The sequence below is a fragment of the Cyanistes caeruleus genome, chromosome 12 (assembly GCF_971803275.1).
Source record: "Cyanistes caeruleus chromosome 12, bCyaCae1.hap1.1, whole genome shotgun sequence".
NCBI lineage: Eukaryota > Metazoa > Chordata > Aves > Passeriformes > Paridae > Cyanistes > Cyanistes caeruleus.
The window spans coordinates 6,567,701-6,592,833 of NC_141712.1; the positions used below are offsets into that span (position 1 = coordinate 6,567,701).

At 38.5% G+C, this 25,133-nt stretch overlaps 1 protein-coding gene and 1 long non-coding RNA gene across 17 annotated transcripts in view; one reads left to right on the plus strand and one right to left on the minus strand.

Annotated features, from left to right (window-relative positions):
• The window catches only part of LOC111934667 (uncharacterized), a 113,545-nt gene that overhangs the window by 85,485 nt on the left and 2,927 nt on the right, over positions 1-25,133 (plus strand). For 14 of the 16 annotated variants that reach the window (XR_015275539.1, XR_015275538.1, XR_015275542.1 and 11 more), the window contains one exon: positions 1-794. This exon is cut by the window's left edge and continues 831 nt beyond it. The exons of the other annotated variants lie outside the window; for them this stretch is intronic. The gene's annotated coding sequence lies outside the window, so the exon portion shown is untranslated. Of the gene's footprint in view, positions 795-25,133 lie in introns of those variants that run through there. 16 annotated transcript variants of the gene reach the window in all.
• On the minus strand, positions 14,009-21,762 carry LOC147650829 (uncharacterized). The gene is made up of 2 exons (XR_015275544.1): positions 21,503-21,762; positions 14,009-19,498 (listed from the first exon to the last, which is right to left on the minus strand). It is a non-coding gene; the product is annotated as an uncharacterized LOC147650829 (long non-coding RNA).

The window sequence follows — 25,133 nt, forward strand, 5'->3', positions numbered from 1 at the left end:
GTATCCAGGATAAAGATAATCCAGCATATTATATATATCTGTACCCTTAACAAATATCATGGTCACATTAAAGGAGTGGAGAAGTTAAAATCAAAATAATCTATTGGATATTCTATTCAGAGAGGGTACTTGGGAGGAAATTCCCAAGATCCTCTTGAGGAATCCCACCTATGTACCAAGGGGAAAACATTAAACGGTGAAACATTTAGTGCTGCTTATTTCTGTACATGCTGTACACATCTGAAAATTTCTCAGCTGAAAAGTTTATCTGATCAAAGTCTGATCAAAAATGATAAAACCCAGCTGAAATGTAACAGGCATGATATAATATTTGGCCCAAAACCTAAACCCTGAGCAAGTGCACCGCAGTTCACAGTACTTACAAGAGCAGCTAATGCTGATATTATTGCCTGTATGTCTGTAGCAATGTCTGTGGCTACCAGCAAATGCTTATTGTTTAAAGGTGAAACTTGTTCTTTTGCTGCAGTGTAGAAGTGCCTTTACATTTGTCACCACCAGACATTAAACTGAGAAAAAGCAGACTGATAGATAGGGGTGCATGAGCAAAAACTGATTCTGTATGAATTTTTCCCATCCGAAAAGTGTTTTTTTCTTCTCATCCTCCATGCTCTAGTAAAGATGTTCTTTGATCTCTTAGTACAGCTGTTCATTTTAAGTCTGATAAACAGTCAGATATTCTGTTAGATACAAGATCTTTAACTATTTGTCTTACTTTGTGTGTAATTTGCTTTGGAACTCTTTGCCCAATAAATAGTAAATGATACTGACTTACAGCCATGTATTTTTATTGTCTAAGATACCATATATAATGTTCTCACAACAATGCTTAACTCTGAGAGGGTAGGGATTAAACACTGCTACATGACTAATTTACTGCCTTACAACATAAAAAGCAAAGCTTGGAGAGAAAGGCCTCATGTATGAGGCTGCATAAAGCAGAGCAATAGTATCATGTAGTGGTACTTAATAATGGCACTGGCATTTTGTTAGCATCTCTACAAGAAAAAAATTGTTCTAAGAGAAGGATAATCTACAGTCAAATCTGATTGAAGTCAGAAGAAACATTGGCTGATTTCTTTGAAAGATGCCTGTCTGTCCCTGAATTTGACTGTACACAATACATCCTGCAACAACGAGTCAGATTGTCAAGGCCAGAACCAGGTGCCTATGTTACTTGTATCCTTCTACATCAGTCATACTGTAGGGAGCAGACAATTAATTCTGGAGCAAAATTGAAAGTCAGAGGCAGAGTGTGAAAGAACAGAATGACAATAATAAAGTGCCCCTGCCTCACATTAATCTCCCTCACTTCAGGGCTGTCAGAGGCGGCCTGGCGGTGACTAATGCCAAGCTTTGCATACAGTGGTCACAGACATGAGCAGCATGCTCCCTTTACAGCATCCGCGATTCGCTTTGTTGAGTTTCTGACTCCTGCGGAATCATTGAGAAAACATCGCCGCTGGTCAGAGGGAGCAGGACCAAGTTCCTTCATCATACACCTATTGATCGATGGGCAGCATTCCCGGGCCTGGCTTAAAAGGGAGGGAGAGGGAGAAAAAAAAAAAGGAAAAAAAAAAAGTGGAAGAAAAAGAAGAAAGGAATCCTGACAAATGCGGGGAGATTAAACTAACTTTTTGAAGGGATGAGCTCAGCAGAAAAGGGTTAATAAGTTTATCTTTGGGTAAGCGCGTATAACGCGCAAGTCCAAGCATCGAGACAAAATGATCTTATGCCTCTATAGACACACTAATCCATTAACATTGCAAAAGACTTTGATGCACATTTGGGAATTGTGTTGCATTGATTTTATTGTCATCTTTTTGCACAAATAGTAAATAGGGTAACATTTAAGGAACAGTGTAATTATTCCCAAAAAGCAAGACATCAATGTAAAGTTTATTGTTGTAGACCAGACATTTTGACAGGAATACTGTAATATCCCAGAGGTGTCACTAGGTTACTGAAAAGGTTAAAAATTGGTGCATTGTGTCGGAGAAGAAAGGCAGTAACAACAAACAGCATTCAAAAAATCACAGGCACTTCTGTAAGAAAGTGGAAATGTGTCATGTAACAACACACAGCTTCTGTAAGTGGATTGCTGCACCGAGGAAGAAAGTGAAACACACCTAATGAAAATGCTTTCCTCCACTGCCAGCATTTCAAGGCTCGCTCTCATTATTGAGGTTGCAAAAAACAACTTTCCTCTCAGGTTCCTCCTTTTGTTGTATCCAAACCCCACACACGCTGCATTGTGGAGTTTGAAAGGGCTGTGCCTGAAAATTTCATTTCTCTTCTCGGGTAGTCGTGGGAGACAATTCCCACTCGAGACTTTATTTCCCAAACTCTGCTGTTTTTTCCCTACTAGCCATGTATCCTAAATCAGGAGGACAATAGTATTTTTTATAGAGTGCTATTTGACAGGGGGAAAAGTACTTTCTGTCTTGTGTTATAGTTGACCAGCAGAGCAGCATTCATTAGAATCTGAATGAGAAGAGAGAAGGGGATATATGGCAATTTATGGTATGTAACCAAGAGCAACATGTTTTATGTTTAAGTATATCGTTCTTTAGCATTCTAGAGGACTATGAAAGAGGCACATAGGTCCCCTTGTATACTGAGTATATATAGTATGTCATTGGATCAGGATTAAAATGTATTTACAGTGACATTTTGAGCCTTGTACAATGTCAAGAACTGTAGGCTTTGGTTTCTTTTTCTAAGCAAATTTATTTCCGTTATTAGCTTCCAAACCCTGGTTCTGACTTAGAACATTTTCTTAGGATTTCCAATAGTTTTTTCAGCTACTCAACTAGATGTGCAATTGTGTTTACTTCAAGAAGGAAGTAGGAAGTGTAGAAAATGTCTGTCATTGAGGCACCAGTATGGTTTGAATTTGGGAACTCAAACACAACTCTTCAGTGCTTGTTTGTGCCAAGGGAGGAAGTCTGCTATCTGGCAGCAGTGGCTTTTACCCTGCACTTGGATTAGCCCTTCCATGCACTGCAAAACATATTTTACAAGCATTATACAAAAGCATAAGATGAAATATGCATATGGTATGTGCCAGACATTTCCAAGAGTACTGATATGAATGCACTTAACAACATGTCAGTCCCTCACCTTTGGGCTCCATTTCCATGCTATTCCAAATTCTAGGGGTTTTAAACCCAAAGCAATTTAGTGCAGAGGTGGTGTTTTGGGGGCTGGTGAAGCCACCTTTCATTTATGAAGTCCTTGGAGTTTGCCATTCAGGCTCCTGCTGGCAGAAAGGAGCTTTCAGTTTCACACACACAATGCCCCTTCCCCTTCCCCTTCCCCTTCCCCTTCCCCTTCCCCTTCCCCTTCCCCTTCCCCTTCCCCTTCCCCTTCCCCTTCCCCTTCATCTGCTCATGGATTTTCCTCTTCTCTGGCATCACAGGAATGAATGAAATCCCAGGGCTGATTTAAACTGCCACTAATATATGGGATTATGGCATTCCCTGCTTTATATCCAGTGCCTTTGGAGTTTTTGAAATGAGGTGGGGATCTGTTTTCCAGAGCTCTCTGAGGTGTGTATGTAGCATGGTGGCTCTACTAGTTCTTGGAGGAGTCACAGCCAGGAGCTGTCACTTGAAATGCATTGTTCTAAAGTTTTGAATAAATAATTGGTGTGTGAATCCTGCATCCTCAGCTGACCTAGATGTGGTAGATCTAATTATGTCAAGGCTGAACACTTTTTACTGTTTTTTTATTCCTTTTTTTCTTTTTTATTTTTTTTCCCCCCCAATACATTTATTCTATTTCTTTTTAATTGACCACGGCAGAAAAAGTTATTTTCCCATGTTTTTCTCTATGTTTTTATAGGCTTGTAAGGTGTCTGACCCTTACTCTTCTAACATAGGGAAGTCTTGGTTTTATTTTACAGAAACTATGAACAACTCATGTATAAATGGAAAAACAGGACTTCAGTTGTTCAAGAAAACCAGAATTGTTATACAGAAGACAATGAATGAATCCTTTTTTCTGCCTGCTTGTAGAATACATGAGCTCTGCTGACCTCTAATCACTCTCAGTTTAGGAAGCTGTGAAAAACTCTTCCTAAACTTCCCACTGAAGCTGTAGAGTGATATTGCAGAATGATACAGAGCTCTTTTGGCTACTGATGGGACATACTGCTGATTTCAAGTCCATGAAATCTGGAGAGAATTCAGGGCACACAGACTGGCTTCCCTTCAGCCAAGATGAAAAAGCCTGAATTCAGTTCTCCAGATTGGAAGATTAAGAGGTGCTTAGCTGCCCAGATTGCATCCCCACTTCCATGCACAAAATTGGCCCTTACTATATTTATATCATTTTGAAACTGAGAGAAATTAATGCAGCCTCTAAAATATTGGCCATTAAGGATACATTTGAAGACAAGTTCTATAAAATTTGGGAAATTAACACATTTGCAAATAACTATGACATGTTAATAACCATAAAACAAACTCAGGAGAAGTTGGATTCCTTCAGTGAGTATTCTCACTTTGCCATTCATGTCCAGATCATATGGGCACTATTTTGGTACAATCCATAAAAAGCAGGAGCCCTTTTCCATAGTCGAAAAGTCCATAGCTGGGACATGGATGATGTTAACTTCATAAAGTGGTGTCTTCTCACAATGGCCTGTTCACTGTTAGGTTTCTGTGGCATTTTTTTTTCTTTCAGGGAAATGTGAGCCCCTTTACACATTACCAGATTTCAAAGGAAAGCCAAAGCTTCCCTTTAGGTGTAATTAATATGTTATTATTGCTTGTGGTATGAATATGGGGGATGTCCTGTGATCTTAATGGAAACAGGGAGTTCTCTTAACTCTGTTTCAACCACTTGTAGCAGTTTTCTCCTCTTTTTGGCAGGCAGCAGTGACCACCAGTATCCACTCTGTTGGACTTTGCTCTGATTAGAGAGCAGTGAAGAATACAGAAAAAAAACCCTCTGAATTAGTAAAAAACCTGATCAAATAAGGTGGCAATTCTTAGGATAATTCAGGTGGAGGTGAGGTCACCTCAGTCAGTCTCCAGCTCAAGCTGCTCTGTCAGTGTTTATGGATGTTCTTATTTCAGCACTCTAAAGTTCTGAACCTGGTTCTAACTCTACATTCACTGAAGCTGTGGGGACCTGGGTTCATCTTCGTAGTTAACACTTCTTAAATGTCTGTCCAATCTGCCTGTGAAGGTTGCATTCAATTCTCTGTAACCTTAAAAGAGTTTTTATTTGGTATAGATACAGCAAAGACAGACTTGTCTTCTCATTCAGCTCTGAAAGCTTTCGTTTTGTTTGACAACATTTTATACTGAGCTTGGCTCACTCTCTCACAAGGAGAAAGTATGCAAACTTTACATAGAAGTGGGCAGAAAATTTGGCTACATTTGTTTGCTATAGCAAACACCAACTCACAGAGAAGCAAACATTGTACTGATTTTGTTGAAACTTGAAGAAAACATGTCTGGTGCCCAGTATGGAATTTTGGATCAAAATGACAAAGGAAAATGCAAAAGCAACTGCAGTTTTAGACCAGAGTATTTATATAGATACACAGAGTATGTATATGGATGTTGCCTATTTGGATTTTTCATCTTGTTTTATTGCATACTCCCACCATCTCTCTCTCAGCTCTATGGATTAGGCTTTCTCCAGGTGCAATATTTTTGAAATTTCAAATTTTTTTTTTGGCTTTGAACTAAAAAAAAAACCAACTCATCATTTCCATCTGTATCACATCTAGATATGAAACCTCATCTTTCGTGGGCAGAGATCCTGCTTCCAGAGAAGCAGCATGTGGCTATGCCCATTTGATGACCATGTGCCATCCCTGGAATACTGGAGGAGACTGCTCAGAACATTTTGTGCCACTCTGGAGTGAATTCCACAGGCCAGGCCCTGCACTGACACATTTCCATCCATCCCCTGCAATGCATGTGGCAGCAGTATTCCATCTGTTTCTAATGAGGCATAGCGGGGGAGGAAATCTTATGCATAAACATCTCCCACATCACTTATGATTCCACTGAAGAACATCTCTGCAACAGTATTTGTTTGTGAGGAAGATTTTTAGCTATTTGTTTATTTTAATACCTGTGGATGTCAAACAGAAGAGATTAGCCAGTTCCTGAACCTGGAAAATTCCTTGGCTGAATTTTTTCCTGTATTTTGAGAGCCAATTCCAGCACAAATTCTTGTTGTAAAGGTCTTGTCTATATTCTCCAAAGAATAGATAATAATTTTGTATGTACCTATTCTATTTTAGGGGTCAGGCAGTTGTAGCTAGATTTAACTAGCTACAACTAGATAAACAAAGAGCAAGCTGTTCTTTATTTAACTCCAGTCATAAACAAGTTATAGCAAAACATAAATGGAGGGGAAACAAAAGAACAAAAACTACCACTTTGCATAGGCATTCTTTTAAAATGTACATTTCTTTGTATGGAAGAGGACTGCAGTGTTTTTTTTAGAGGAAAATAGTTTGCTGTGATGTGTATGAAATAGAATTTTGATAGACAGAATAAGCTGCAATCCAGTTCTAAACTATAGATTTTCAAGCAGATTGATGCAACAAATTGTTAGCAAATAGCAGTTTGCAATTTGATGCTAATTAGACATAAGGCAAATATGTGCCATGACAAATTAGCAGCAAACCATACTGAAAAGGATTAGCAAGAGCTGGCACAGAGACTGCTCGATTTTGCATACTTCCTTGTCTTAGTCTAGGAGGTCTGAGCCAGTTTTCCTTCTCTGTAAATAAGAAACCAGAGCAGAGATCACAGGCATGCTAGAATGCCTTTAATTGCATATTTGAAATGTTTTAACTCTCTCTTAATCCCATGGAGGCTTTTCTCCATACCACCAGCTTTATTATCCTGGGAGATGATCAAGTACTTTATCCATTTAATATTATAACTAAATATATTATGAGGTAAGTAACTCACGGGGTTATTTACTTTAGCAAGTCTATTGTACTTATAGATTTAAGAAAAAGCCCCATTCTTATTCAAAACACCTTTGCTTAACTTCCTGCAAATGTGTTTTTCAGCGGATTTAATTATTCATTTCATTAATAAATTAATTTTTGCTAGAGGATTATCACATTTCTTTATTGATGTGCACAATGCCATTGTAGTAGTTGGTGTAGATCAAACTCATCACCATATCCAGATGAGATAATGCAGTTGTGTTTTCAAGCCAGAGAGAAGCAGGAGGTAATTTTTCAGCCAGTTCTTCAGACCTAAGCCTGAATACCAACACAGCTGTAAGTATGACTTCAGAACTAAAGCAAAAAGCGCTCTTGCATCTGTGAAGGGTGACATAATTTCATTAGGATCAAGAATGCTAAACAAAAACCATGGTAAAAATACCTGTTTGTTAAATTTAAACAGTTTATTCTTTCTTCATGTGGCTGTTTGTTTGTTTAGTATTTAAAAGTAAGAGTTTCCGAGGCAAGTCATCACACTCCCCAAGCTTTCCACTCATATTTGCTGGTGTGTGCTTCGGTTTGGATATGTAAAATGACATGTTTATACTTCAAGGAATCTTGGGTAGATCAGAGGTTCTTAAATACAGTTTCTCTTTCAAATCTGACTTTCTAGGGCATACAAGACATTTAACTCACTAGACTGATGGTTGTTGTCTAAAATTATATGTATATATTACATTCCCAACATTCCTATGTCTAAATATGGATCAAAAAGATTGTTAGAAATAGTTCAAAGGTGCTAAAACATTATGTTGTTAGATGTAAACACACATTTCGGTTACCAAAATAAATGAAGTGGGAGAATAAAAGGATATTATGCACAAAAGACTGTTCTTTCATAAGTCTTAAAGAGAATTCCTCAGACAATTTAAACCACGATCAGTAACAAGTTTTGCCACAGCACTCTCTTCCCACATAAACAGTATGATAACACACTATCAAGGATTTACAAAAAGGTGATGAAAGTAGTTTTGCTGTTTAAAAAGAAAAAAGTGAAAACTCCAGGCTTTCGCTGTAATTTCTCATATTATTCACATGAAAGGCACTGTCCTGTGAAAGCTTCTGTGTGCACTGAGGCCTGGAAAATGTGTTTCCAGTATTGCCAGGCTGTCTCACTGGGTGTTTGCCTGCTCCCTTTTGCCAGAATTTTTGCCCACTTGCCACACCACAGAAGAAATTTGGGCAATGATCTTTATGCCAGTGCAAAATCTTAGAAAAGTGAATTGTTTGCCCTCTGGGCACAAAGCTTTATTTCCTTTTTGCTGTTCCTGCACAGACTCGTGCTGAATTCTTGGTGGGCAGTTATTTGCCTGTATTGAAAGAGTGCAGGAAGCCACCAGCATGCAAACACAGACTGAAAACTGTAACACTTAAAAGGGATGTTGCTAAGAATTTCAGGATTATATGCAATGTAAAAATGGTTGTAATTTTCAAAGGGTATTTTTTTTTCTACTCAAGCCTTTTTACATGGTATCTTCCCTCAAAAAAGCATCACAAATTTTCTGCCTGTAATGTTTCTCCCAAACACCCCCACTGCTCAGTTCAATGACAGCTTTCCTGGCAGTGCCTAAGCAGATTTTACATTTTGCTGTAGATGCAGTGTCAGCCCAGATCCTGCCTGAGAGCTTTGCTCCTGGCTGCTGTGGCAGATCTTTGTGCTGCAGGACAGATGTTCTACACGGTGCAGGGGGTCTGGGTCAGGCAGCAGCGCTTGGAGCATGTTGGATGTTGGGAATCTCCTCTCAGGCACCTCCCAGTTCCAGGCCTTAGCACCAGCTGTAAGTAGGGTGTTGCTTTTTTTTTTTTTTTTTTTTTTTTTTTTTTTTTTTTTTTTTTTGTGGGGGGATTGGGCTTGAATTTTTTTGTTCTGGTTTCTCCCACGTGGCTTTTGGGGAATAGAAAGCAGTTGTGAATTTTTTGAATGTAGATTTGTTTCTAAATGAGAAGAAAAAGATAAAAAATCATGGGGCAAGAAAAAAAAAATACTTGATGAAAATGAAACCTAAATAGATTTCTCAAGGTGCTAGAAAACAACACAAGCATGCAAAAAGCACACACAAAAAAGAAAGCAGTACTTTTGTGGGCTTGAGAAGTTTATTTCATCGGGCTTGGGAAAAGATAGCACATGTTAGGTTAGAGCAAATTCATCCTGATAAAGCACACATATTTTCTGACAAATGTATTATCTCTTTAGATCATGGGATTAATAAGATACATTGTTCCCAGGAAAATATGTGCACTCATGGAGAACCTTATTGACATTGCTGCAGAGAGGTGAGTTCAAAAGGCCAGATATTAAAAACAGTTCTTTTAGGCTGTGAAGACAAATTTTTTACTTGAAACCATGTAAGTTTGCATTTGGATCACTTATAGTGCGTGACTGTACGCTTACCTAAGTTATGTGCACATTTATTTGTGTAAAGATACATAAGCATGCAAAATGCAGATGTGCTGTAAATTTGACTCCCACAGTGCTGTTTGTTTCTGTTGCACCTGGGGATGAGAAGCAGAGGATGGCTGTGGCTGGAAGTGAGCTCTGGAGATCACCTGGAGCAGGTGACACAGCACCATGTCCAGGTGGGTTTGGGATGTCTCCAGAGAGGGGAACCCCACAAACTCCCTGAGCAGCTGTTCCAGTGCTCTGTCAGCCTCAAAGTGAATGCTGATGTGTGCTTAACTGTGTTAAGAATAACTTTGACAGTTTTACTCTAAAAAGTTACTCTAAAAAGTACTCATTCAAGTTATCCTAATCGATATTATTAGTATTTTCAATGGAGATGGTATGATAGAATCTGACACTTCTCCGACACACTGAAATATTTGGGGATGTCTGGGGATTCTGGAATGCTCATAATAATCATGAAACCATTATTGTCTTTATCTGCAAATCCAAAATTAATCAATGAATAAAATCAGGAGAATCTTTTAAAAAATAAAACAAAATATTATCCTGCTGTAATTTGTAGTTGCTTTCTTTTATCTGTTTAAGATGCTTGAATTCACTTTGTTAGCAAATTTCTCTTGACAAGCACACCTATTTATTATTACTAAGCATCCTTTTTAGGACTGTCTGGAATGACACATGTATTGTTTTAAATAAGATCATAGAGTTAATTTTTAACCACACAAGCAATGCAGTAAGAATAGAGTGAACAAAATATAATTAATAGTTTTATGCCATTCGTCAGGATCATTTTATTTGCTGCCAGCATATGCCAAATGCAAAAACATTTTAACTTCAATTAAAATTTTTAAATAAGATTAAACCTGTTGTCATTGAAATCATAGAACATGTATGCTCCTTGGTACTGTGTGCATTCCTGAATATTTGCATGTCTTCTAGCAAGGTAATGTCACTGGGACAGCAGAGGTGTGTGAGAACTTCACCACTCTGCAAAGGAGAAGGTAATAGCTGTTTCTGCATCCCCCCACTTACAGTGACACAGCTTCCCTCTGGCCCAAATACACATTTCATTCTCCTCTGGAAAAGACAGTGAAAGAAATAGCACTGCATCTATATTTTGTGTTTTCCAGAGAAATTATGATACCACAGCCACAGTTTACTAGGTTCATGAAGAAACAATTTTATACTACTCTGTGAGTCTATTGTTGGGTTTCTTCCCCAACTTGCTTAGGGCTCTTTTATTATTATTTTTTAAATTTTTTAATTTTTTTTTTTATAAAATAATTGCATCATGTCTCACAATATCTGTATTATTGCTGCCTCACTCGATAGGATCCTATCACTGCCAGAGACCCAGCTGTCTTGCTGAGTTACTGTCACAGCAAAGGATATTTTAAACACCAAAGACCTGTTTCATCCTGAATTTGTGACTGGTCAGAGTTTGAGTTTGGGTGCCAGTGCCACCTCAGCAATCTGAAACCAAGAGCATGACCTAGAAGAAATCAAATACTACATATTGTCTTAAACTCCTTTTTAGTAAAAACACTTTAGTGCTTATTTAACTTTAAACATGCCTGAACCATATTAATTCCTTATTAATTGCTGATCTGTTAATTTTAGTGGGTTTATTAAATTGAAGAGTGAAGAAATGAAGAACCCCCATAGGATGATAGGACTAAGGAAGATCCATACTGAATAACTGAAGTAGTTCCCCTAAGGGCTCACAGTTTACTCAGGCACACACCAACATGCAGATTTCCTGCCTAGTGTACTGCAGTGCATGGGGAAAATCCCAGATTATTTGCTACCAAGCAAGTAGTGTACACTTGTATATAAGTACCTTTAATACTGTGCAGAACCATCTGAAAACAATTACTGCCCTGAATGAGGCCCCCACTAACGAGGCTGTGTCAGTGTCAACCTTCACCATGCTCCATCAAGAAATGGTGTTGGTGATGCTACCAAAGTTTACAAAGTTATTGAAGGTTTGGAGCCCTTAATTTTGTGTCCTGCTCCTTTGCCTACATTGCTTAATTCTGAAACTGATGGCTGGATAAGCAGCAGATGGTAGAGACTTCTGCAAATGAATGGTATTTTCAAATTAAATACACTGTATGGGACTGAGCCATAGAGCAGCATTGTAAATCAGAGCTATGCACTTGCAGATATGCAGTGAGGACTGCAATTTCCAGTTTTCTAGCTGTCAATTTAGCTAGAAAATTCTGGACCAGATCTGGAACAGATCAGAAACTTCATCAGTTTGTGTTTTTAGCAGAAATGGGGGGAAAAGATAACTGGTTTTAAAACATTAGCAACAATAATAACAATTATAAAGTACTTATAAGAGGGCTCATATAATAGGAATGGGTACATTATCATAAATTATTCCTCTCATGTTACTAAAAATATTTGTATTTGCTGAGGAAAGGGCAGTTCCAGAAAAAAAAACACCTTAATGAAATGGATTTGGACACTTGTAAAAATAACAGAGAATGCAGAACTGGCCAGTGTTCAGCACAGGTACAAGTTAACAGGGCTCCCAGAGACTCAGGATTAGCAGTGGTGTAGTCAATATATTTATTGGATTTATTTGTGTTGTAAAGACTCAAATGAAGGTGTCTATGGAATGCAAAATAAAAGGCAAAAAACATACATGACAGAAATTTTTGCTTAGTCAAGTCCATAGCAGCCTCTGAGGAATTCTGGAGATCTGATTCTGATTTAGGCAATTAGGGAGCAGAAATCCAGATATACTCAGTTTTGACAAATTTCCTGCAATGCAAATTTTGTAGAATTATTTGCAGTATTCATAACCATTGATTGAATTTTAAATCAGCTACAATGACTCGATAGAAAGAACTTCAGTGAATTTCAGATCCCACTGAAGTCTCTGGGAGTTTTGCCTTTTCTTTCAGTGGGGATAGAGTTTCCCCATGATCATCATTACTGCAGACAGCTCAATAGAGAAGGCTGCTCTGTTCACAGCGGTGGTCTGAGCAGCCAGCAAAATGGTTGGGTGAATAAAGAATGGGTTGGAAAATAATACTGCAAATATTATGATACCTATCAGTGATATCCTCTTGCCTTGAATACACTGCTGAATTCATACTTTCCTGCTTGAAAATATACACTATAAACACAGAGGGTAAAGCAGTAGTCATAGTGTCCAGAAGCATAGAGAATTTTATGTGTAAAGAGTAAAGATAGGGGAGCTTATGTGAATGATGAGAAGATAAGTTTTTGTAGGAAAGAAATGATTTACAGAAGGTAAATCTGATTTCTTTATTGGCTTTGTCCCATACTGCAGAGGGAGAGGTGTGCCAACATGTTGCAAATTGATAAGGAGGAGTTTTTGGTGGTATGCAGGATAGGATTTAAAGCTGAAGGAAGTCTTCTGAGTGAAAAGTGTGGCAGGATTAGAAAACAGAATAAAATTGGACATCCATGTAAGGCAGTTCTCAGAGATGCAGTGAAATAAAGTAGAAAAGTACAAGCTAATACTTATCCTTTGACAAAATTTTTCTGTCTCCCTTTGGGATAGCGATGATTTTGTTGGGTGTTTTTTTCAGAAATCCTGGAACCTGTTTGCTACAAGCAATGGGGTGGGATGCTGAATTAGGTCACTGACTCGTGTGATTTGTGTAACTTCTCCCCCCAGAGCCTGGGGCTGTCATGGGGGTGCAGTTTAGGGGAGGGAGACAGGCTGCTCAGAGTCCCAGAGTGTCACAGGCTGGCTCTGCCCTCCAGAGCTAAACAGCTCTGTGGTAGTCATGTGCTGAATGAAGATTCTCTTCTCCCCATCAGAGCTCAGAGAATCTTTAGCCTTTGATGGAAAGTAGGATTTACATTTACATACTCGTTTTTTGTCTTGGGATAATGAATGAAGTCCCGAAGTAAAGACTACAGACTCTTCTGGTAGATAACTTCAGTCTCTAAATATCCTAATTTAGCTTTTCAAGTGAAACACATTCTGATTTGGTGAATGCTTGTGTCACACAATGTAGTAGGAGTGGGTTCATAGCATCCAGATGTTGTCAATATGCAGGTTTGCTGTCTTTTAAATTTTTTTCAACAAGAGTTTCTTTTTTCTAAGTCATTATTTTTATGCTAAAGTACAGTTTTGTATAAAAACCAGTAGAAACAACTTAGAATAGCTAGAAATGCTTAATGATTAGGGTGGTGCACAGCTGAAGCATTACCAGTGGAGTTGCTTGCTCACTGATTTGTTGCCAGGTAGCGAGCGAGCCAATTAGCAGTGCTGGTTATTATTTAGTTTTCAAGCTATATATCACTAAAATTGTGCTGTTGATTTATCATTTATGTTGTTGTATTGTCAGCATAATTTATTCAGATCATGCTGAGATACCTGGGAAATTAAGTAATAAAGAGAATGGCATGGAATGTGTCTGTATTCAGAGATATTTGCTTTGCTTTTAATGAGAATGCATGTTCAGGTAAAACATAGATCATTTAGCTATTAAATTGTTTTTTAAATAAACCTGTTAAAAGTTTGTACCTTGGATTTTCTATACATAAAAAGGCTTGGTTTCATTTCTTCTCTGATTTTTCCCACTAAATAAGAAACTTTTAGCATATTAGGTTAAATAGCAGACCAGCTAATTGTGCCAACTTAGTTGCTTAATGATTTTCAGGAGGCCGTACTAGTTGAGATATTACTGAGGTATCCAGTGTTCTTTATGTATTTGATACTACTTCAGTTTTTTGGGAAAATACAAACATATATTTTTTACTGAAAATCCTTCTTAATTGCTTGAATTATTTTTTTAAAAAAAGGAAGGAAAATTGAAAGCCAGTATTTTACAATAAATAAAGATTTTGAATACATTCAACCAACTAGAGCTTGTCAGAAGTCTTTGTATAGCTTCATCTTATTTCTTGCTTTTAATCATGTTATCTAGTTTTCAGAAAATCTTCTGACTGACAAATAGATCTGTGTGTGGTCACTAGGCTGGCTCTAGCCAGGAGTGCTTCTCTCCTGAGTGCTCCATACAGGAAGAAGGGCCTGGTGCTTCCAGTGGATGGAGATACCTTTCCTTTATTATAATGGTGAAAATTAACTTCCAAATCAGGCAATAAAAGCAAAGTGGAAGAGGATATTATTTTCCTTAAGCTGTTAAAACTCCCTTATCTTTTTCAGTTGCCTTTGCCTTTAGTTTCTGTTTTCAGAGACAGCTCTAACACACTGGTAGACCCACACAAAACTTGTTTCATCCTTGTTACAGCAATCTTTTAAACAGCTCTATTGACTCCAGAACTTGAATTTTCTGCCAGTCTTGTGCCATGATTTTCAGTTTTTACAACATTGCTCCTTTGCAGTGACTATCTTGGGTATGGTCAGACCTGAGAATGAATAAACCCAAGGAATAAATAAATGTAAGTAATCCCTCAGCAGCCATCCAATTTCCTGTTTCCTAACTTATAGTTGATCATCTTTGCACATATGTGGTATGAAGGAATTTTCATGTGTCTTCAGGAATTGAGGGGGAGAAGTTTCTGTCAAAGGACAGAATCCTGAAAATGGTGGTTCTTAACTAAAGTATCTCTGATAATCCCCTGTATGAATTTTGATACAAGATTGAGGTCAGGTTGTAAGATGGCAAGAATGAAAAATGTCAAGGAAAAAATGACTACTGAGCCAGAAACCTCGCAGTAACAAGGCTCAGAACAATTTGAATCAATCCTGTGTCCTTACAGTTAAGAAGTGTGAAGGGAAATTTAAATGATACCTGTCTTATTTCACTGCCTGTAGTAGGAGACACTCTTCTGCAAACTTGTATAGCAGAAGCACAGCACTTGCTGTAAGTAGGTGTAAAAGCATTTTCAGAGGCTGAAATCATGGGGGGTATTGTGGTTTGTGAGTTAAATTGTCTTAAAAGATACAAGGTATGTGCATTCACCTGGATTATCTAGAGGCTGAATAACTTTGTAAATTAAGAACCAGCAGACCTCTAGTGAAATGTTTATTGTACTACTAAGTAAGGATACTTCTTTTACTTATTTTGACAACCACAGGTTAGTTTCTGTTGGAAGTTACTAATGAAATATGAATGCACTTAAGTCATATTTTATGAAAATATTGAAATCTGAACTTGAGACAGGCAGAGCAGTGCACGATAAAACACTGGGAGCCTGTGTGTCTGTGTGCAGGGGATGGAAAAACTCCTTTATTTTTGCCATAAGATGTGTGAGTCAGCTGGGAGTAAGTGGCACTCCACTCTGCAGGTTTACTGGGTGTCTGCTATGAGGATTTCAGGAGGACAGGAGGTTTTCTGCTTTCCACATTTCTCCTGAAACCTCTGCATGTCATTACACAGCTGAAACAGAATACAGGATGAGCTGTAGGAAGATGTAGCATTATTCCATCTGTGAGAGAAAAAAAAGACACTTAACTTGCTCTTAGCTGTGTTATTTGAGATTCACAGGATCTCTCCTCACTTGAATGATAAATGTCAAATTCCCACAGAATCCACCCCTTATTCTCTTTAAATATAATGGCAAACATTTGTTTGAGGTAGTTAGTGGTTTTTGTATTTTAATGTTATAATATTGATGAAATTCAAGTGCTTTATTTTAATGCTATTTACCACAAAAGTCAATTGCTTAATCAAAAGCTGGTTCCTTTAGGCAGAAAATTTGCTTTCCCAAATTCCAGACGTTTTAGTGTTTATTCTTTTGAACTTGGTAATGCATGTTCTACGTCTTAAGCTTCCCTAGTCTGTCTCAGGATTTCATTAACTAAGCTGAAATATCAGCATGTTTCTGAATTTGTGTGCTCCTCTGTGCTGCTTCCATTACCAAGCAATATCATATTGCTCCAGATTTTCTCAGCTGCCATGGACAGTCAGAATGCACCTTGGAGTGTCACTGGCACTGATCTTTTCAGTGAACCTAGATGCACCATACCTGACATTCAGCTAAGATGGTCCTGTGTCTTTAAAAAGGGCTTAATACCCTTTGGAATGATGAAATCAAATTAGCAGTTGACAGAATGTATCGTGTTCAACTTTTGCCAGTTTCATCTTGGCTTTCCTCTCCAGGAAAAGCCAGTTCTGAACAGAACAGATCTTTTGCAGTCATACACTCTGACTTCTTGATGAGTTGATTTATATTAAATCTGGGTTGTTTGCCCAAATTTTCTGTACTGTGTCAGGAGATAGGATAAAAGAAAAGAAAATACTTAGAAATATCCAATTGCCTTTTAATCCTCTTGTTTCCTTTTAATAGTATTTTCTTTGAGTAGTTCTTGACACATGAGTTTTAGTGACTTTATTTTCCTGATCATGTTGCATTAAGCCTACAGATTCTGGTGAGAAATACCCATTTTGAATGTAAGAGTCCAACCAGAAGTTTATTTTGTGTTGAAATAAGAACTACTTTATAAGAACTACTATAAGGTCATCAGAGCAAATGCACGAAGGAGAATTCTCCTTTTATAAGCAGATTTGAGAAAGAGAGGTGTCAGGTAGGATTCATGAGAGAGATGAAGATGAGAAGAAGAAATTTAAAAAGGGAGTTTGCAGATTACAGAAGAGAGCAGATAGGTTGATAAGAAAGATAAATTTCTTTGGGTGGAGATCATGGCTTTCCTGTGATTTACAGTATTTTCAGAATTCAAAGCAAAACTTGTGCTGACTTGTGGCTGTCAATATCAAGACATATCATGAATCCAAACCAGAAAGTTTTAGGAAGCTCTGGTACAAAGCAGAACTTTAGCATGTCCCATCCCCACCTATCCTCCCCTCCCCATTCTGAATATGTCTGGAGAATTAAAAAAGTTTCAAGTTAAATCATTATTTTATACGAGATCACATAATGAAGTCAAAGCTGGAGGAGAGTTTATCCTGTCCCTGACTTCTTTTCCTTTACCAGGATGATTCAGGCCTGGATTTCTTGAACAAGACAGAACAGTAGTTCATGCCTCCTCTCTTTATGCTCCCTGCACTGCTGGCTCACACTTTCCTGTGCAAAATCCTTCCCTTGGATGTACATCCAGGACAATGTGTGCTGTACTAAAGCAGATCTGTTTAGCTGAGGATGAAATCTTAGGTCAAGAAGTCTTTAGGAGAGAAGAAATCTCATATTTCACTCTATAGTTTCTCAGGGGAAAAAAAAGTTGGCATTAAATACTGCTCTCTAGTTTATTTTATTGCTTCCATTGCCTTCTACTCTTTCCTATTCTTTCTTTGACAAGTGTGAAACAAAAGTCAGACTGAGTTTTAGGAGCAACTCAGGCATGTCTGGCTCAGTTGCCAAATTCTAATGTATTTAGCTGCTCAGTGACCAAAGGCCTTGTTGATATGCAGTAGTCTGAACACTTCCCTCAGAAATTCACGGAGCTCTAATTTAAAATCATTATCTGCTGGATCTGTGGAGATCAGTGGTGGGGTTGTCCCAGTGTTTTCATGGTGGATCTTAATGGTTCTCTGAGGGTAAATGTCAGAAAAAGGTGAAACATCTGCTTAAAATTACCACTCTCAACCAGCTTATCTTATTATCTTAGTCACTTATTATCTTAACCATTTATATTTGCAGTACTCTGGAAATGAAGGGTTAAATTAGAAAACAGTGTAGAAAACAGTGTATTATTTTGTGTACTGTACTAGGTAGATTTATCTCTTTATCATTTTGTTCTCATTCCAAGATGAAACTGGGAATAGAAAGATTAATGGTCACCAGGCAGGGACACAGGGATTGGAGTGATGCTGCATGTGTTACGTAGGTCCCAATTATTTCATTCAATAGCAGGATTTAGTTGTATACACCTGCATTTTAGAGAAGTTTTCAATTTGTCATTTGTTGTGGCAAGGTGAAAGTTGCTCATTTAGATCAACTCAAATCTTCTTTATCTGGATAATTCTGCTTCCTGTTTGATTTTCAAAGACAAAGCAGAGGTTTTCTTTGAGGATGATGTTAGTTGTACCCAGTGATTTTGCATTATTCTGTGTGGCAGTTTTTTACCACAGTTGGAGGAAAGCCAGGGTAGAGGTGTGGAGATCTTGGCTTCATTAACTTTCCTTTTCTGGGAACTCTGATCATCCTGATTTTGATTTTAATTGTGACTATTTGCTGCACAATCCAGTTGCTTCTCAGTTCACTGTTAGTCCTTCTCACAGAGAATGTAAAGGGCTGAGAAATGGGGTTTTGTCACCATTCATTAACATCCTTATCCTATCCTTCAGCTTCTTTAGAAACATGCTTCCCTTAAGTCTCCTGTTTGTAAGAAAATCACTACTAAAACAGTGCCTGCACTAGATTATTTCATTAGTGCTGCTGGATACTGCTACTGCTTAGCAGCCTCCTCCTTCACTGAGGATGGTCAAGCTATTTCCTTCTAAAACATGGTGAATATTTATCTGCTCTGTGCTTGGAGATGTAAACTGGTTTCCTCGAATAATTGAGAGCTATATGTTTGATAAGTAATTGCTGACCCACCCCCTTCCTAATTGTTGATTTGTCTTCTGGCTTTGTCAGCTCTGGAAGCCTTGTAACTCTGGTTTGCTTTCTTGTTAAGAGTTAAATTAAAAAAACCCTGACATATGAATGATATTTCTGCTTAAAATGAAATAATTTAGCTCACATGGCTGCTAACCAGCTTCAGAAAGTAACCAACACAATGCTACCCTTCTGTTTCAAAAATCACATGCTAATCTGGAAATTTGGTCCCACAGGGTGAAGATCAAATGAACAATATTATCCTTCTGCACTCAGCCACACGTGCCCTGTGTACACAATCCGGGGGGAAGGTGCAAATAGACAGTATTTAGGATCTGTGAATTGTTAGCTTATTCTGCCGAGCAGGCTGATGTGCTCAGGGTATAAACAGATCAGTCTCCACTTGATCTTCTGTACCTCATGCTTTTTGACATCACCATGAATTCATATTGTGTTTTTATGGAAGCTGTAGAAAAGAAGTGGCACGGCTTTGGAAGCCTTGGCACAATTTTATTTTGCTTTGACTGTAATATTCTATTTTTTTCTACACTGCTGTAGTTCTGGGGCTCCTTTTATCATTTTGCTATTTAAGCCACTCTTTTTGTTAAAGCATCAGTGGTCTTCTTATTTACCTGTGAAGGAGAAAATGACTGTGTTACCATGTGTGTGTGATTCTGCTACAGCGTCTCTCTCAAGCCTTGTCACCACAGAATATGGGAAAAGCCCTCAGAATAAAAGTCATCTTTAAATTCTGTGGGATTTCCTAGCAAGTACCCGTAGCTATAAAAACTGTTCCAGAAAGAGTTTAGTTTTTGTAGTTTTCTGTCTAAATGTATCCTTCAGGAAAAGAGTATCTCCACATCTCTTAATGGTGTGATAGCTTTCAAATGTGTTGTTGTCTGAACCCTTGATTAAACAAAATGGTGCTGATTGCAGCCGGGTGGCTGAACGTGGACAGAAGTGGCTATTGCAGCCTGCTCACTAAGAAGTCATTTATCAAAGTTTTATCTGATTTCAGAGGCATTAGGTTTATCAGTCACAGTTTATAAATGGCATGTCATCAGCATCAAACCAGAGCAATGCCTTGCTCAAGTGCTGCTGTAGAGCAAGTGTGAACATCCCTGCAGATTCACTGTCTCCTTACACTGGGAGCCATGGCATGCACCATATGGCAACCTTTAGCTTTTTCCTTAGTTCTGGAATTGCTTGGATGTTCTGGTGGTGGTCAGAGTTTGATTTCTTCTTCTCACCCAACCAAAAAATGTTAATGGTTGAACTCTTGATGAGAAAGGCAAAGGCATTTGGTGCAATGTGCAGTGGAATGTGCAGAAATAGACAACTGGAAAAGTTGAAGGTGTTGGAGCCAGCAGGTGATGAAACTATTTGACATTCAAGTGCAAAATGGAGGGAGTTTTATTAAAACTATACATCCATTTGAGCCTAAATTAGCCTTGGTGTTCTTTTAACCAGCCTAAGGAAAGACAGTGCTAAACCCCAGCTAGACAGACACCCTGACTGCTCACTTGTTTTTTGGGGTATGTTTTAAAAATTTCAGCACTCAGTTCTGTATTTGCAAACTTAAGCTCCAAATTGTTTATTAATGGTGAGAAGATTGTTTCAGACCCTTGAAAGTCTTCTTTAAGTGATTGTGAAGGTAAATCTTATTGTCTGGGGAAATGACTTCTGCACAGCTATTTCTTTTATTGCTGTGCTGAATGTGAAGGCATTACTCACTTTAATAAATCCTACTGTATCTCTCAGTCTGTGTAGGCTGATATAAATATCTCCAGTTATGTCATATTACCACCTTTGTACAGCTAATGTTACATTCTTGATGACTGGTGGCTGATAAATGCAAAACCTCATTTGGTTTGTGAGTGATTGAATGCTAACACTGTTTAGATTTCTTAATATACTTGTATTAGCATGAATAAGTAATGAGCGTGCCAGGCTTTTTTGAATATTTGATTGTATCTTTATAATGGATTTGTGTCTCTCTCTTTGTGCTAATGTCATTGTAACTTTGTTGGTGTCATAACTCCAAACCCTAGCAATCGATCTTTATCAGAATATCTTAAGTCAATTACCCTCTCATGGCCAAATTACTGTGTCATAATACTTTTCTTATAAAAGTATTCTGCATATTGCATTTAGGATACAAATAGGTACTAATTCTATCTGCAGTATATTCCTCATTTCCTCATTGTGGCTTCTCTGAGCGTATCGACCCGTCCTGTCTCTATAAGCACATATGTGCATCCGTGAAACATTAAAGCTCCTAATTCTACTCTTTATTAATAGACTGCCTGACCCTTACTACTCAAATTCAGCCATCTCTCATGTGCCCTAGACTTCTGCTGCTTCTAAAGGAATTAAGCCCTAATGTTTGCTGTTTCTTGGAAATCATAATCCATCATTTTGGATAGTGACTATTGTAGGAAGAAAATATTAGTTTCCCAGAGACTTCTAGTTATTCCATTACCCTAAAAAGACTTGCACCTGCAGTGTAGTGGATTTTCTTCCATCATCTTGTGTCCTGTTTGCTGACTGACATATTTAACAAGTATTGGAAGAAAGGCTATTGTTAGCTTATTAGTGGTTCCCAAATATATATTGCTATTTCTATGACAACATACCTCAAGAGAAGACTGCTGGATCAGACATGCTGGATTCTGGCATGGATTGAGGATTATCTGGCCATGTATTGTTCTGTCTCAGTGCTTCTGAATTTATGCTTCTGTTCTGAGGTCCCAAATAGTATTTTTGGTTATGGAAAGTTCAAGACACTGGTTCTTGAGTGACTTAAAACACTGCTGCTTCATGTCAGATGTTGGATCCATACTTCCACTGTTACTGTAAAGTGGAACACTGAGAAGTGGGGCTGAAACACAGCCCCAGCTGCTGTATTTAATTGCTGGGTTTTATCAGCAGAATCAGTGTCAGCTGGGACTACCAGAGGTGGATCTGTCCCTGCTCTTTCCTTTAAAATCAGCAAACCAAAATGCTTCCCATTTTTTAAGCTATATTAATCAAAATACATTAATAATAATGTAAATCAAACTAACTCTGTAACAAGGCACAAAAAGAACTGCTGAATGAGGGAAAACTTCCACAAAATGGGATTAAAATAAATTGCTCCTGCCTGCCAGAGGCTGGTGAAGTGATAGTCCCCCCATTTTGCTTTTTATTCCATTGGCTTAGTGGCCTTTGGATTAAACCAAACTTCACAGAGTCTCTCTGATTTCTAGAAAATGTCTTTTTTACTCATCTCCTCAGGTTTGATCCATGATGTTGCCAGACACCTTATTTTATTTCTGGAACCTTCCAGACTGGCTTCTGCTGTAGTCTGTGCCCCCACTGTCCCCAGTACCCTCCTCTGGCTGTCGTTCCCATGGGCTGGCAGGGCAGAAACTCATCTTTCCAAGGGCAGGACAAGCTTCCTGCCTTGCTTCTGCACAGGCTTCAACCTGAGCACATAAAGCTTTGGGACCTGGCAGTCACACAGCCTTCCTTGGCTGCCCACCCACAGAACATCCCAAATGAGCTGTTTGCAGTCCTTGGATGGTAAATGGAGAGGAAACCTGTCATTGTCACAAACTGTCACCTTGCAGGATGGGCACAGCATCTTGGTCTGCCTCGTGTCTCAAAAAGAGGGTATAGGAGGTTAGTAACAGTGAATTTCAATATTTTATGTAATGTAATGCAGGAGAATGATGTGATTAACAAATAAGAACCTGAGAAAAGGGCCTTCATGCCCCAAAATTTTGTCCATGTTCACTGAGGAGAATACAGGAGAGCTTCCTGAGGGTTATATTCCCAATATTGCAGAAAGAAGTTATGGAGCATACTTACTGGGAGATGTCCATGAAGGTACATCTCTGTTTTCCTGCAGACTTAAACCATGTGCTATCAAGGTGTGCCAAGATAAGCCCATGGAACTGTTACAAAAAGCCATAATGAAAACATCTGGTAACACCTCAGACTTCCACAGACTTGTCAGTGATTAATCCAAAGATGGAACTTTGGAAAAAAATAGGTGAGCCTTCCTTGCCTGGTTTTATTTTTGAAACTTCCACTCCACTTTCCCTTCAGCTTGCAGCCTGTTTCCCTGCTTGCATTCACACTCTGCATTCCTTCTTCATGCCATTTGTTCAGGCCTGCTTCCCATGATTTTTTTATTCCATGTACTTATGTCCCATGTTTCAGCCACAAGCAGCATGGCCTCTGGATCAGCAACAGCTCACATGGAGTTTTACAGATCTTGTCCTATTAGAACAGGCCATTTATTTTGTAGTTTATAGAGTTATGTGGGAGAATCAGAAGGGTCACATCTCCCTCTGTTTTTCCACAGAAGAAAATGAATGTGGCGTAGTTCATATTGATGCCAAGTACATAATCATATTTCCCTCCTACTTAGGAAACCTTAGCTTCAGAATTTTATGGAAGATGAGCAGATGCATTGCATGGGATGTTTTCCAGGTTCCTTTTTAAAAATCTGAGTCACTCAGCATTTGCTTTGCAAAGTCCTTTACCCTGTAACAACATCCCTGGACCATTTGAATGTGCACCAGGAAACATGCTGAGCAAATTACTAGACTGAATAGCAGAATAGCAAATTTTTAGTAAAGTTTGTCATTCAAGTTAACTATGTGACAAGGGTGCCAAAAAAAATATAAAAAAATCTAAAAGTAGGGTCTATCTTTGTACCCACTTTTGAAAAAAGCCTTGCATTTTTGCTTCATGGACTATGCCCAGCCCAGCCCTGCCCTGTGTGATGGCTCTGTTGCTTTGAGTGTTTCACAAACCTGCTCATTTGACAGAGTGGTAAGTGAAATTGAGCCAGTGGACTTTCAGAGCATTCCTAATTGGTCAAAATCTCAGTATCACTACAGCTTTTCTGCAATGCTTTGTATTTGCTGTGCTGAGCATCTCTCCATTATGCTGGATGAATTTAGAGGATCCCTTTCTTTCTAAGTACTGTGCAAATAGGCATCACCAGGTGCTGTTCAGACAAACAGAGACTCAGCCCTCATCTCTGAGGAGTTATGTTGCAAGGAATAACCTGAGGTTTACTTTTTTTGACTCTTGTCTCCTTACTACACCTTACCATGCAAATACTGTCCCCTGAATGATGATTTCAGTGTAGATAATCTAATGTTCCATTAATTCTCTGAAGATATCAGTGAAGTCCTCTCTGGTGAGAGCTAATTCATTCTGTTAGCTTTAGAGGAAGGATTTCAGAACACTTTGTAAGAATATGTTTTTGGTGAACTGTGTTTATATGAATTTTGGGAACAAAAAGTTATTAAGAATGGTGCATGGCTTTAAATAGCATGATAAGCTTACGGATCACAAGAAGGCTTATGAAATCAAGAGTTTTACTGTGTCCATACACCTATAACTGTCCTTGCACATCTGTTTTGTGTTTTTTGTATTTCCCCAGCACAATTCCAATTGTGGTTTTATTAAATGAGGTAGAAATTGATTGCTCTGGGTGCAGGTGAAAGCAACATCTGGCTTGCTAATGTTATGATTGTCAGAGAATAAGGACAGCTTTTCTCTCTGACTGTAATGTTATACCCCTTTTCTTGCTAAAATAATGAAAAATAAATAAAAATGTTTTCTTTGAGGTGCTTTGTCTATGAGGATATGAGGATATGCCCTTGTAGAAAGTATTTTTGAGTACTTTCTTAAATGTTAAATGTTTTCTTAAATGTATTGCTTTCAGCAATAGGAAAGAAAACCTAACTTAAGAAATTGATAACATTTCATTCCTGCTATTTGAATATTTTCTTCAATGGAAGATTGAAAGTGGGTTTTTTTTGCAAAGAAGGCTTTTATCCCACTTCTGTGGGATCCTTATTTGCCCCCCTGGGCTCTGTGATAGCTGTGGCTGATGCTGGGCACTGGCAGCAGCTGGAGCAGAACAAGATGCTGTGCCTGGTAAAACTGAGCCCAAAGCCCTGTGCTGCACCTCAGCCCGGCCCAGACAGCACCAGAACTGCAGTCACACAGACACAGCTCTTCCTTACTCTCAGAGGATTTATCTCTAGTGTCTGTTTTGATTCTGACTGACACCTGTCCCATCTGATGAGGAAAAATGCCACCTGCTCTTCTAGAGGATTCATTCCTGTGAGGTGTCTCTGCTGGGGGAATGAGACAAACTGTGGCAGAGTTACAGGCCTTGAGAACAAGAGCCGGGGGCTGAGGGATGATAAACACTGGAGTTAGGGAGCCCTGGATTCCTGGCTCTGCAGCAGCCCACTC